We start from the raw sequence: 12,965 nt of genomic DNA, 5'->3' as shown, positions 1-12,965 counted from the left end.
CAGAGCAGATGAAAACAGCAGCATCAGGTTGCTCAGCCACATGCTTCTAGTCCCCAATTTTGTAATGGAAAAAAAAATTAAAAAGGTGTTGCATGCAGTCAGCCATACATAAAATTGAGCATGCATGGAAAAGCAAAACATATTTAGGACTGAACAGACACCTTGAAATGCATTCAGTGACTGACTTCTGCACCAGCTGTAGGAGGGCTGAACACGGGCGCAGAGGGGATGGAGAGGCTGCAGCGCGGCTTCCCCGTCACATCACCCCGCACGCTCCGGCGGGTACCGCTGCCCGCTGCCTCGCACTGCTCGCAATGTTGGAAGTGGTCTTTCACCCCCTCTGACCACCGGGGAGCTTGTGCAAAGGCTTGAGGCAGATACCAGTTAGCCAGAAGAGGAGGTTCAGCGAGCTGACGCCTGAGCAGCGGCAGGGCGAGTAGCGGGGAGCCGGGGCTCTGCCCCTGCCGCCAGACGTGCCGGGGCAGATCACAGCACCGCAGGCGAGAGCCCACGCACCGCGCTGGTTCCAGTACAAACCGAAGATATCAGTTCCACTATACACGGCCCTCTTTACTTGCATCCTATCACTAGTCCAGCAGGAAAAGCCCAACAGAGGAGTAAGTATAACCAGGCTCCTTGTGCCTCGCTGACAAATTATTTTGCGCATTTTTTCCACTAGTCATTGTGTTACTGATACCTAAAGTTTAACTGCTATGGCTAATCTTTTTCACTAAATTTGGCCCACTAAGTTTCCTTAGAGCCCGTATTCAGTCCTAACAGAGAAGTATGGCTGGTGTTTCGCCTGTCCCATGGGTTGCAGCTAACATTGCTTTGCAGTTTTGTTTCTTTTGTTTGCTTACTTTAGAGTTACATTTTTGCAATGTTCCAGTGGCAGGGTTTTGAGTGTAAAGTTCTGCACAGAGCATTGTGTTTCTTATTCATTGCAATAGCCAATATATTTTTAAAAGTCTAATGATTTTACATTATGAGCATGTCCTTTGAATTATCTAAAATCATTACTAGCCCTTTTTTCCACTTTTTATGTAAGTTCTCAATACATATTCATAGCACGGTAATTTCTGGGTTCATAAAAGAGCAAATTACATCTTATTTCCCAAATGATTGCAAAGCTCTTCTTAATATGCATAGACAGAAAACATGGCAAAAATTTGGAACTAAGCATCCAAGAGGCTGTTCAACAGCAGGGATGAGAAAGGATGTAAAGGAGTGCATGAACTCACCGAATTCCCCCATGGTTTTCCACCCAGAGAATGCAGCTAGGCTCACAGTATAGACAACATATTAGCAAGGGCATACGAGTGACAATACATTGGCTCATCAGGACAATAACCAGGCAGCTAATTTGAAGAGGAACTTATAAAAAGGCACTCAAAGGGGAGGCAATTTTAAAGCACCAGGAGATGAAGATCCTGATACGTGCTTGAAGGTCATCTCACCGGGCAGACCGCGTGCCAATACTTAAAACAAAGGGGCTGCAAGACAGGCCAGTGCCTCAGCTACTGGCCTGTGCAGCACGTTTCCATGCCACAGAAGCTCTGCCACCCTCCTCGGGCGCCTCGCTGAGCCTGCACCCGTCAGCAGCAACAAGAACTAGCTATTGTGTGAACACTCGGTGTCTCAAACAAAAACTGGAAGCGTGTCATCAGAGTGGTGGGCTAATAGCTACCGATGAGAAACTATACCTGCCCGGTGTAACGATTTAATCTCTGCTCCTCACTGCTTAGGCTATTTTTTTTTTTTGTTGAAGAGTGTACAAGATCTCTTCAAAGTGAGAGCTGTCTGAAGCATGGAATTGAAGTGTATACTGGTTAAAATAAAGACGAGTAACATTATGACAAATTAGCATGCTAATTCAAAACACATTACTGAAAAAGCTGGAGAAAATAAAACAAACAAAAGAAAAGAGGATAAGCATGAACCATGGAACAGAACTAATGTAAGAGATTTGCAGACGAATCAAAGTTGCTTCATCCTTCAGTGAAGCTCGAAAACATGAAAAGCTAGATTTTTTTTTTTTTTTTGGCATAAAGAGAACCAAGTAATCCAATATATCCTTTTAACTGCAAGTCATTATGCGCAGCAGAGCTATGGATGCCAGCTGTACCTTCTGACCAACTCATGTACGTAAGGACCAGCACATGGTAAATGAGGTGAAGAACGTGCAGGAGAAATCCCCTTGCAGCAACTGCCTGACAACCTGGACAAGAGGAGGTATCATAAGAAAGTATCTGAACGAACAAGATACAGCCCCACAGATTCATACACACATAGTATATAAATATGCCTGGTGGGGGAAGGAAAAAAGAAAAAGAATATGAGGATACTTAGTGATCAAAACCATATTAAGAGAGCACAGCTACTTGTTTTCACAAAGCTTTCAGAAGATTTTTGGGAAATCCTCCAAATGACTTTTGAGACCTATATTGTGTAACTGTATATATTGTAATGCAACATCCCGTGTAGATATGATGCTAGCAAAGAAAGAGCTTTCTAAACAGAGGAGGTGAAATATTTGTCAAAAATTGAGAGAGAGAAAGTCCAGGAAAATATGAGAAAATTCTTGCCCTTGTATTTCTCTTTTTATTAAGAAAGAGTCTTCTCAGATCCTCTTTCATATGCATCAACACCCCAGCACAGGACCTATGGTACTCCCCTGAGCTGACATTTGTTTATTTATCCTGGAGGGCAACCGTGGCACGGCTGCATGCACTACTGCCCAGAGATGTCATCCCTTCCCAGAATATTTATGTGCCTGTCAAAACATTCCAGTTATTCCCTTAATTGAGTGGGAGATGAAGCGGCTAGACAGAGAAACTGAATAAATTAATAAAAAGTATTATTTTAACAGAAATAAGGAAATAAAATCAAAAAAAAAAAGATGATCTTAAAAATACAGTTGTCAATATACGGAGAAATAGGCAGAGGAGTGAGAAACAGTAGCTACTCAAAATCAAATTGATGCGTAGGTAATTTTACCCTTCATAAATATGTCGAGTCTGTACAGAGTTCTTGGTCTGGAAAAGCTAAAACGTAAACAGATGTTCCGGGGGGGGGGGTAGGGAATATTACAACAGATAACAATAATAATAGATTTTTTTTCTACATTTACACATTACATGTTTATGAATTTTCTTAGGCAGAAAGCAACCAAGCTGGTAGAAAGAACTAGCAGAGTTACAAATTCTAAATTTAAAGTAGATAACAGAAAAGTATTTTGCTCTTTGTACAGATTGGAGAGAGGTTCAGGGAAGTGCAATGTATGTACTCCAGAAATTCTCATGATACTCGGCTTGACATACTCATATACAGCTATCAGTGTTCAAATACCCTTATAATGTATTTTCCCATGGCAGCATGTACTTCGGTTCACAATGTCTGCAGAGATGCTGTGAAGATTAATCCAGTTTAAAATTTTATTTGAAGAGAAGGAAAAGTATTATTTACACTTAAATTTTTATTTACCTTGTCAGAAGCATTTAGAGGCAGATTATGTTGTTTTTCAGTTACAGATTCAACCAACCAGCTGCTTTGGGAACTCACTCTAATTAGATTTTATGTATCTATCATTATTCACAGCCCATCTTAAAACAAGTGAGCAAAAATATTTTTATGCACTCATTGCCGTGGTTGTTGAGTAGTAAAAGTTATACCAGCCCACATATAATTTATGTATATTTTAGGAAAATCTATACATTTTAATATATTATTCTGTTATAGGACCTTGACAATTTTTGAAAGTGTCAGTAATTATTGTGACAATTGTAGACTTTTTCATCTTTCTTATGCAGAATTCTTCTGCTCTAATTATAAAAAACTCCAAATGCCCACTAGTTATGTCCATAAAAGTGGCATTAGACTAGTTTGGAAGTAGTGATCCAAAGAGATAATATTTAATAATGTTGTTTCATTTAGCCAACATGACATTGATCTGTTTCCATAGCTGAAGGTGCAGCAATCACAAATTCAATTCTTCTTGTTTCCCTTATCGCAGGGAACTTTTGTACTCCACGATTAGTTCATTTGTTCTCAATCCTACATGCACTGAACTTAACAGCAAAGTGCCCACTGACTTTAATGATACAGAGGTATAAACCACAAAGGTTTCCTACTTCTCAAAAGTGAGGCATGCTAGCAAATATCTAACTGCCATGCAATTTTAAATATTTCATCCCATGTCTATAGATTTACTGAAAGTATAGCAATCCCAGTTGGAAATAATTACAGTACTCACTGCAGTGCCCACACTGAGCTCTGCACCACCCTGGCTGTATCTGCAGGCAGTCCACTTGCTGCGCTCCACCACGACATGGCTCCTTCCAGGTTGTGCAAGCCTCTGTAAGAGCCAGGGTTCACTGGACAAAATGGTAATGCAAAAAACATCAGTGACAAATAAATCTTGATGTGCAAGTATTCATAATTTTAATGCTGGCACAATCTAGCTTTGTTTCAGAAATATTTTTATTTTCTGAATAAAGTATGCCCTCTTCCTTGCAGACAATTTTCACTCCAGTGATCATTACTGGATACCTGAAGTTCTTCATCAGAAAGAACAAATACAGAGCAGAGAGATTTGGATCCATTTCAGACTATACAATACCCACCAATAGTTCTCCAGCCAAATTAGCTATGATCAGTGTCAGGCCTGAAGCCAGTGGTGCCAAGACAGACCCAAATCTATTTTTATGTTCTCCTGAGGGCCCCATGTTCAGAGTTGCTGAAATACGGAAACCAGCAGCAGCCATATAATCAATTTATGTGAAATCACTTGGAAATTATTAAATCAGTGATTCAACAAGGTGGTATCAAAAGAAATTACTAAATCTTTCCCTTATTTCTACGGGAGTAAAATTGAATTGGACTACTACATCTAACTACAGTGTTATGGGTCCTTACTAGCATCTTTTTAAGAGACATGCTAACTCAGTGCAGCTTTGGGCTTTAATCATTCCAAACTTGCATTTGCAGCTCCTCATTCATTAACCCCCCTCAAACCTTCTAGATTATGTTTCCACAGACCTCTGCCAGCCTGACTGCCAGAAGAAATGGCAAGTGATCTCATGGGAGACAGCAGGAAAAGAGCACATGGAGGTCACTCTATCCTTGCTGTCTTGGACTAGGGGCAGACTTTGGCCATGGCAATCAAGGATGCACCTTGAATTAACTGTTGCCTCAGTGGTTTGTTTTGCTGCACAGTTAATGAAGTTCATGACACAGAGACCTCCATATCTTTTTGGCTGCGTGGATTCTTAGCTTCTTGAATTTGTCAGTTAACACTTCTTCATTTTTACTTCTTGAACATTTTTTTCTACTCAATATGCAAACTTTACATACTCCAGTTTCATTTAAGGATTTTGCTAGAAATATCTTGAATAAATTTCCTCAGTCAAAAGAACAGGATGTAACATGTTGCGGCACCTGAAGAGTCTGCACAATCCCAACCATCACCAACCCTGCAGGTGCAGTTACAGGGATTCAGGACACCGTTAGTCTTGCACTTTAAATGACATTCTACTAGAAAGCAAAAGAATAAACTTTAGAACACAGCTAATGCAAATACTGGATTTTGGTAGCTTTAAAGTTATTGAAATAATGGCACATTGGTAGCCTGCTTAATTAAGATAACACATCGATGTATATCTATTACATACAAGGTTAACCCAAGCAACCATGAGAAGCCCTGAGTAAAAGAGCACAACCCATACTGCAGGAAAAGCTGTTTATCTGGGTGAGTAACTCTGTTTTTACTGAGCATGATGAGTAAGTTAAAATGTTCATTAAGAACAAACAAAAAAATGCAAAAAAAGGTATAGTTCTGAAAATGAGAACAGAACCAACTTAACATGTTGTCAATTTTTATGTTACTGACAGTAAATATTTATTCTAAGAAAAAGTACTAGTCATATACAAAAATAAACATGCAAAGTTAATTGATAGTTTAGATATTTTTCCAAATATTAAACCGAATCCATAGTAACTAGGAATATTAGAGTATTTTATTTCCAGGCTCTGATATTCTTTTATATACATATACATACACACATACATACATATATAAAAAGTAGAAATATCAAATGAAATTATGAGCATTTATATTATTTGCTCTTACCATAGTTTCAACCATTAAATGTTACTATCGAGAAATATTACTAGGCAAGAACGATTTTAATATATATATTGTACATATTAGAAAGCACATCTGTTTAAAAAAAAAAATCATCCAGAAACAGTATCTACACAACCCCTCTGTCATAAAAAAAATCGCAGTTCAGATAAGGATTTTAAAATACGAGTTGTGGTGAGGCACCATCAGAAGAGCCGAGCACTGAACGGCTCCCGCTGGGAAGGAGGGAAGGGCGACGCACCGACGGCACCGAGGCCCGTTCTCCACTGCCTCACCAGCTGATATTAAAAATACCCCTGTGTATTTCAACCGTAATCGTAACTACGGCTGTCTGAAGGACAGGAGGGACTTAATGCGGCAAGGAACGGACGACGCTCCCTGCTTCCAGCGGCTCAGGCGTTGCCTTTCCAAGGCCGCCCAGCAGCGACGGGCTGTTGGCTTCTCTGTCGCTGCCGAGCGCGCTACGGCCTGGCAGCGGGCTCTCGAGCAAGGCAGTTGCTTTTAGAATAGTTCTTGAAGGGAAAACGAAGGCTACGTACACATAGCAGAGGCTCAGGCAATGTTTTACAGGCACCGTTTATACATCCTTTTGCACGGACACGCGCGCCTGCGCACTCACCCGTGTTCCCTGCGGGTCCCCCTCCACCTGAACCGCACTCGGAACAGGCGTCTCCCTCACGCCGGCTGCACCGGTTTCCAACCGGTATTTCCCCTCCGCAAAAACAGGCTGTAAAAAGCCTCGTTTAAGTATACACGCGTGCTTATTAACCCATTTATTCATATCCTGCTGGAACAGAAATACAAGGTTAAGTTGAAAACGTATTCCCTTGTAATGGCCTCACAGTCTAATAAATCCAAATTGCCAGCGTGGGGGGCGCACGCCCGCGCCGCAACGAGCCCGCCGCCGCGCCGGACGCGGTCGAGGGAGCCTGTGGAGCGCGAGCCGAGCGGAGCAGCGCGGGGAACACCTCCCGAAGGCACCGCTGCCCCACTCCGCTCCTGGTCCTGCCGATCCCAAGACCGCGTGGCTAGAGGATTTAGCCTTTTGGAAGAAAAATCCTCAGCTTTGCTGTGGCCAGGCGCACAGCTGTTAGTTTGGGAGGTAACCGGCTCCCTGCTTGAAGGCTCTGGGGCTTCGCCCCGAACAGCCCACGGCAGCCCACGGAGCCCGCGGAGGCCGCGCTTCGCCTCTTCCTGTTCGCACACAGAGAAACGAAAACTCAGATCTGAGCGGGCCCGTACGCGAGCTGCGGGTCTGGCTGGGTTTCAGGGTTTCACGTCCGTGCTCACCGCCAGCAATGCTCAACCTGCTCGAGCCCGCCGGGGCCGCGGCCAGGAGCCGCGCGACCGCGGTCACGCCTGGGTACGACTGCACGGCACAGGCCGGTTACGAAAATCTCCGGAAAATGATTAGTCACAACAGTTCGGGAGCTGAGGATCTTCTGGAGCAATTCTTGACACTTTTAAGGAGTGTCAGACACCGCATTTTTACGTTTTCACAGTGTTTTTTATATAAAGGCTAAGCTGCTGAGATGTTGCTTTACGCCTGTACGCTCTAACAGCGCCTTGACTGGATCTCAGTAGCTGAATTCTTAAAAATGGGTTAGTTCTGTGCCCACAGTTTGGCTAGAAATCAAGAATGGGTAAAAAGATGGAATCTCATCAGCTGTCTAGTTAGTGTGACAGCTTTTTTAAAACGTACTTACTAGGGCAACTTAAATTTATTACCCTGTAACTCTGTGTAAACACTGCAAATGCTCTGCTCAAGCCAAACAGGGCAGTGCGACGGATGCTCTCCCTGCCTCCAGCGCCCACTTACACACACCGGTCACCAGCCAGCGTCCAGGCTGCGTCGGCTGGACCCCAGCACGGGGCGAACCCGCGGCAGGCTCGGACAGCAAAGCTGCTCTCTGAGCTGAGGCCTCGGAAAAGGCCTTGGCCTCATCCAGAGCTCTGTAAAGCAGTATTAGCTCAAAGTTTAGTTTCCGATCTCAGAAAAAAATACGTATTCTCATTAAGACACATTTGCTGCCGAGGTAGCTGCAAGGAAATCAGTGCTGTTAGACAAGAGCTCTGCCTGACTGTACGCTCACAAGGAAAATACGCTTCCTTTGCTTTTCTTCCTCAGCTCAGTAAATTACCCACCACCGGGGCAAAACACGCAGAGCTGGTCAGACACAAAATCCTATTCTAATTGTATAGATATAGAGAGATAACTCTTATTCATAAAAATATAATGTTTAGCACTCATAAAACCCCCAAACTACGCTCTGTTCTATTCCGACAGAAAGCGCGTTATTAGACGAGTTGAAGCCGGCGCTTTCCGGGCCCGCGAGCCGGTCGCGGGAAGGCCACGGGGCAGGCCCAGGCCGAGCCGCCGGAGCCTCGGCCCGGCTGGCAGCCCGCACGGCTTGCATCTCAGCCCGACGAGAGCGCGACAACGGCAGGCGCAGCACAAGAGAAGGGGATGACATACTTCATTATAAAAACTCTTTCTACATCGTGGTTAAATTACGTGCAGGTAATGCCCACAGAAAGGGCCTGAGCAGTCGCTGCTCTGGAAATAAACCACTTGACTTCATCCCACCAAGGTTTCCAAGGCTGGTGGGGTCGAGCTTCCAGCTTAAACAACGCCACAGCGCCTGGCAGCGGGGCTTGCGTTACGCTGATTTCACCTCCTTACGATTTCAGAGGGTCTTTACAAACCCTTTGAACAGACATGGTTATGCTCTCCACTACGTCTCTTGCCCAGCCACAATCTCGTTTCAGCGTTCTTCTTACCCTACTTAAAAAGGCTGCAATTAGCCCCAATTAACCATTCGAGGGATTCTGCCTCTCTCCCGAGTAGCTCAGTGTCCTGTCTGAGCTCCGGTAGTATGCTTTTAGCTTGCTAAGATCCCGTCTTCCCTGATGTTAATTTGTTCCATGTGAAAGAGGGAATCGTTATGGGAGTGTGTCTTAAGAAACAGAGTATACAACTTTTTTTTATCACAGCCGTTTGAGCTTGCTATCAAGAAAAAGCTATTTTTACTATTAGAAAATTTTTTTTAAGTATTTTCTAAATACTCATCGTAACTACCTGTTATGCTTCCCTCTTCTTAGGCGGTATCAAATACAGTATTTACACAACTTCATATCCCGACAGAGAAATACTGGCCTGTTTTCCATACATTGTATTCCATACATTTCTTTAGATAAGTATAAAAATCTGAATAGTTCATAAGCCTCTCACACAGCAAGACAAACCAGTCTTGTGTACTAAGTTTTCAAGGAACATCTGTAGACAAGCACAACAAAAGCTTTATCCGCAAGCTGATCTTCCCGCCTGCCATCGGATGAAGCCAGTCTGGCCGCTTTTCCCGGGAACAGCCCGCACGCGCCTGCGAGCGCTGCCAGCGCGGCCGCGGAGGCTTGCGGCCAGCACCACCTAACTGCCGAAAGGCCGAGCTTACCGAGAGGGAAAATAGAAAGGCGGCTCTAACCGTATTGATTTATCCAAAGTGCTTCATACCACATTAATTACCTCTACCAGCACCTCTGAGAGCTCCATGACTGTTGTTGTTATCGTCATTTTGCAGATGGCAAAAGAGAGCAGAAGTTTAGCGTGCTGGGTCCAGAGCCAGGTCACAACCGAGGACCCGTCGCAGGTCCTGCGATTGCCTCAACAGGGCATGCTCGAGCGTAGGCTGTTATATTATACAGGCTTACTGCAAATACCAATAAAGTAAGGGTCAGGGGGCTTGCTGTATTGGAGCAGCTCATGATGGGATTATATAAAGTGGACCACCGCCTTATTTCTCCGGTCACGTACACAAGGGGGCAATGTTTGGGTGGGGAGTGGAGAGAAGGTCCACTTCCTCAGCTTCCTGAGACCACAGTAAAAATAAAAATGCAAATATTTATGTGAAAGACAGCTGTTACTGCCTGCTCTCTGGCAAATCATGCATACATTTTAATGCAGTTTTAACATTACTGAAAAATCTGTAACTGCAGTCTTGCTTTAGATGTATGTGGCCTTCACCTGTCACAGAAATTCGGGGTTGTGGGGAGTTGATTAGTGTTGCTGCAGTTTAAGAATATTTCCAAGTTAACCTTGATCTTCTCATGCTTCTGTTCTGTTTGTTGGGCTACTGAAGACCCTGAAAGAAAAAGGGATAGAGAAGACAGAAAATGACAAAGAGTCTATAAATTATAAGCCAAGGAGACTTTTGCAATGTAGGAAATAAATATTCTTACATGTAAATATAAAAGACAAAAAAAGGAGGGAAAATCCCCAATGGCACACACCTAGCATATATGCACATTTAGCTTAAACATCAGTGATTTCTTCAGTGTTTTCAAGTCACCTTCCAAACCTATCTTTGTGGTATTTCACATGATAAATGATACAAAACCTTTTTCGCGTTACTAGTATTGTGACATTTTAACAGAAAATATGTTTTAATCCTATAAATTAAAACACTTCAGATAATGTAATTGCATTAATGAATATTTTCTTGGGTCTCTTGCTCTGCATAGCAGAAGAATAGCTAAGGCCCTTAATCCTGCAAAACCTTTGGCATGGGAGTAGCTTCCCAGCAGTCAGCAGGACTACGCCCGCAAGACGAACGGGAGAGCTGATTTAGTGCTCCGTCAGACGTGAGATATTACAAAGTTGACATAGTACAGTCTGAACGTATTCAAAGCCTCTCTCCAAGGAAAGAGATGGATAGCAAATCTTGGGAATAAACCAAACAGATATATTGCTATTTTCAGTAGAGCACAGGATGAGCACCTCTAAGTGACTTTCACATTGATTCTTGAATTTTTGAGTTTCTTGAATTTGTTGAGTTTACTGAATTTATTTATTTAGTAATGTTGTAACACATCTAAGAAATTTTGACAAGTTGTCCAGCACATCAGGCCCTTCACCTGTAGCCTCTGGAAAGTCAGTGAGCTCACTGCACTGATGCATTTTCTTAACAGGTACTTAAAACATGAGTTAAGCCTAACTCACTAAACTACCTATATGATGTCATTATTTAGCATTAAATCTATGCAAAAAAGGTATGCCACAGTTCATTCCATTTGCCTAAACATATGTTAATTATTTCCCAACTAGTATACAGATCACCCTACAAATCTCTTGCAGAAGCATGCGCGTGATAGCGAAGGCGAGTTTGGAGGTGCTCCCACAGAGCGCGGAGGAACCGGCTCGGCGCTTGGGAACCTCTTCGGATTTTGTCCCACTTCCTCCAAGTAGGCTGCCTGCGTCCTTCCCGTGCCGCGCTGGCTACCCCACCATGCCATCCTCCCTAATGCATCAAAAAAGGGTATTTTCTCATAATTTTGATAGAAACACATAGAAGGCCGTTACCTTAGTTCTCAAACTCGCTCTGGGAAACACGCGTGGATACTGGAATCATGCAAGAGGGTTTTTGTACAGCTGCTGTTTTAGACCGTTGTTGTCTGCACAGCAATCAGAAAAGTGTCTGACAGGTTTGCCCCCCCAACCCCCCCGGCCTTTTCTTTCCTGCCTGCCCCAGAGCGCCGCTTCCCCTGCGCGAGGCAAAGGAGGGAAGGAGCGGAGCGGCGAGGCAGCCCCCACGCGCACGCCGGCAGGCAGGGCAGCGCCGGGACGCGACGCAGCGCGGCGGGCCTGCGCCCGGGCCCTGCGCGCCCACCGCCGCGCTGCGCCCGGCTTCATCCGGCATTAACGCGGCCCAGCTCCCAGCATCTTGGGCTTCGGCTCAAAATCTGCGTTGGGAAGTCCTGTCGTTTCGCATCAACTGCGAAGGTCACAGGACCAGAAACATCCGCACGAGATTTTAATTCTGACGTTCCCGTTTCCTGTGCGACGGTGGCGACGGTGGATCCGAACCGCCGGTGGCTGAAAGCTGCAGAGACGAGTCTGACACGTTGCCTGCAGCTCCCTCTCCCCTGAATACCGATCAGCGAGCCACTGAAGGCGACGGCGAAAACGGCCTGAATTTGCACTCTCTAGTCCTTTCCAATTCTGTTTTTCTGTTTTCTTTTACTCATTGCCACATCTGTGGGAGGCCAGTCCCAAGATATTCATTTTTTTAAATCAGTTTTCAGTCTTGTTTGCAACTTGCAATTATAGTTTGCTTCTATTTATGTCAAATATCATGCATGTCACATTTTACAGTAAATACTACTCAAAGATTCCTGCATGTAGATCTTATAGCCAAAGTCTGTGACCCTGGAAATTTGGCTTGTGCCTTGCATTTGGGGCTACTGCAAGCTCCATCCCATCGTGACCTGGCTGCAGACCTGAAGACGTGGCCCTCCACCCGCGCCTCTGATGAGCTGCCGCGCAGGCTGCAGGGGGGCCTGCAGCCAGGCGGGCTGGGCTGCGCCTTGCCGCTGTTAAGCCTGGCCTACATACGGGGGCCCTCGCCTTTAGCTGCGAGGACAGACCCTGCCTTTGCTTACGCTGATGTAAATTTGGAGTTATTCCACCGAAGCGTAGTTCAGGGGCCTAACAGCGCACATCCGCGGCTTTGATTTTTTAAAGATATCTAGGAAAACTTAATAGAAGCCTGGGGGAGGGGGGAGGGAAGGAGAAGCCTCTGCCGAAAAGCCGCCGCGGCGCGCAGGAGCTGCGCGGGGGCTGCGCGGCGCGCACGGCGGCAGCGCCGCCCCCTGCCGCGCCCGCGGGAGCCGCCGGCAGCACTCGGCCCCGCGGGGAGCGGCGCTAAAAGCGTGTCCGCCCGCGGGGGGAGCAAAAGGCGGGCGCTGCCCCGCAGAGGCACCGCTGGGATTCGAACCCAGGATCTCCTGTTTACTAGACAGGCGCTTTAACCAACTAAGCCACGGCGCC

The 12,965-nt window shown here is 45.1% G+C and overlaps 1 non-coding gene across 1 annotated transcript; it reads right to left on the bottom strand.

Moving 5' to 3' along the window:
* Positions 1–12,891: 12,891 nt before the first annotated feature.
* TRNAT-AGU (transfer RNA threonine (anticodon AGU)) lies at positions 12,892–12,965 on the bottom strand. The gene has a single exon. It is a non-coding gene; the product is annotated as a tRNA-Thr (tRNA).

This window comes from Rhea pennata, chromosome 13, assembly GCF_028389875.1.
Source record: "Rhea pennata isolate bPtePen1 chromosome 13, bPtePen1.pri, whole genome shotgun sequence".
Classification (NCBI taxonomy): Eukaryota; Metazoa; Chordata; class Aves; order Rheiformes; family Rheidae; genus Rhea; species Rhea pennata.
The sequence above is the reverse complement of the archived record's forward strand: the minus strand, read 5'-3'. Positions and strand labels throughout refer to the sequence as shown.